The sequence below is a fragment of the Amblyraja radiata genome, chromosome 19 (assembly GCF_010909765.2).
Source record: "Amblyraja radiata isolate CabotCenter1 chromosome 19, sAmbRad1.1.pri, whole genome shotgun sequence".
Classification (NCBI taxonomy): domain Eukaryota; kingdom Metazoa; phylum Chordata; class Chondrichthyes; order Rajiformes; family Rajidae; genus Amblyraja; species Amblyraja radiata.
In genome coordinates, this window is record NC_045974.1 from 47,402,803 (window position 1) to 47,404,872 (window position 2,070).

A 2,070-nucleotide genomic window follows, 5' to 3' on the forward strand; every position below is an offset into this window, starting at 1 on the left:
TGCACGCCAACTTTCAGTGACCGGTGTACAAGGACGCCCAGGTCTCGCTGTACCTCCCCCTTACCCAAACCCATTGAGATTATAATCTGCCCCCTTGTTTTTGCCGTCAAAGTGGATAACCTTACATTTATCTATATTCTACTGCATCTGCCACGCATCGGCCCACTCACTCAACCTGTCCAGGTCATCCTGCAACCTCCTAACATCCTCTTCACAGTCCACACTGCCACCCAGCTTTGTGTCATCCACAAACTTGCTAGTGTTGCTCCTAATTCCCTCTTCCAAATCATTAATATATATGGTAAACAGTTGCGGCCCCAACACCGAGCCTTGCGGCACTCCACTCGCCACTGCCTGCCATTCTGAAAAGGACCCGTTCACTCCTACTCTTTGGGGGTTGGGAGGAGAGAGAGAGAAATGGGAAAGGAAAAGAGATGGGGATAGAGAGAAGGGAGCGAGAGGGAGAGAGAGAGAGGAGGGGATAGTGAAGGGGAGAGAGAAGGGAGAGAGAGGGGGGCAAAGAGAGGAGGGCAGATAGAGGAGGAGAGAGAGAAGGGAAGAAAAAGAAGGTATAGACAGGGGGAGACAGAGAGGGGGGGGGGTGAGGAGGAGAGAGAAGAGGGGAGAGAGAGAAGGGAGAGAGGGGGAGAGAGAGTAAGAGGAGGAGAGAGAGAAGGGGGGAGAGGGAAAGGAGAGAGAGGGGGCAGAGAGAAGGGAGAGAGAGAAGGGGGGTGAGAGGAGAGGGAGAGGAGGGAGAGAGAGGGGGAGCGGGAGAGAAGGGAGAGAGAGAGAAGGGAGAGAGAAAGAGAGGAGAGAGAGAAGGGGGGTGAGAGGAGGGGGAGAGAGGGGGAGCAGGAGAGAAGAGAGAGAGAGAGAAGGGAGAGAAAGGTTATTTGGCGTTTCGGCTTCGTTTCCATTCGGTTATTTGGCTTCCGCTTATTTGCTTCGGCTTCTCGTCTGTCGGTGCCACGTCCGGGTGCCAGTGTTGTATTATTTAAGCTGTCAAATGCTTTCTCAAAGTCAATGGAGTTGATGTACAGGGACGTATTCCATTAAATATGTTGAATAAGTTAGGTCTTTATTCTCTGGAGCGCAGAAGGTTAAGGGGGGACTTGATAGAGGTCTTTAAAATGATGAGAGGGGTAGACAGAGTTGATGTGATCAAGCTTTTCCCTTTGAGAATAGGGAAGATTCAAACCAGAGGACATGACTTCAGAATTAAGGGACAGAAGTTTAGGGGTAACATGAGGGGGAACTTCTTTACTCAGAGAGTGGTAGCGGTGTGGAATGAGCTTCCAGTGGAAGTGGTGGCGGCAGGTTCGTTGGTATCATTTAAGAATAAATTGGATAGGCATATGGATGAGAAGGGAATGGAGGGTTATGGTATGAGTGCAGGCAGGTGGGACTAAGGGAAAAAAAAATTGTTCGGCGCGGACTTGTAGGGCCGAGATGGCCTGTTTCCGTGCTGTAATTGTTATATGGTTATATGGTTATATGGTTAAATAGACTGCTCAATGATAATGCGTAATGTTGTTATGTGGTCTGTGCATGAGCGATCCTTCCTGAATCCTGCTTGTACTTTTGTTTATTTTATTTGTGTAAATGTAATTTTATTTATTTTATTTGTCAATTGAATGATAAGCAAACAGTTCAATGTCTTAGAGTAATTCAGCAGGTCAGACAGCTTCTCCAAAAACAGAGTTATATTGTGCAGCACATTGTGTGTTTTTCTGTAAAATAGAATCTGTGCTTAATGAACTAAACTAAATGTGACCAATGAAACTGGTCACACTTGAAAAGTATTATCGTTATTGGTACAGGTTTACTGCTCCTGACCGTTGAGCTAAGATGCATGGGTAGGAAGAACAGCTGGATCAGAATGGACAATTCTCAGATATCCCCAGGTTAAAGTTTTATTCCTGATAGCAGATCAACAGGATACAAACTGATCAAAAATCAGCGCCTCAATTGCACTGTTCAACCCAGGGAGTGCAAGGTGAATATGATTGCTTTGGTCACTCTTCCCCCCTTGATGCCTTCAGTTCTGTGACAAAAAGAATTGTCACCGTG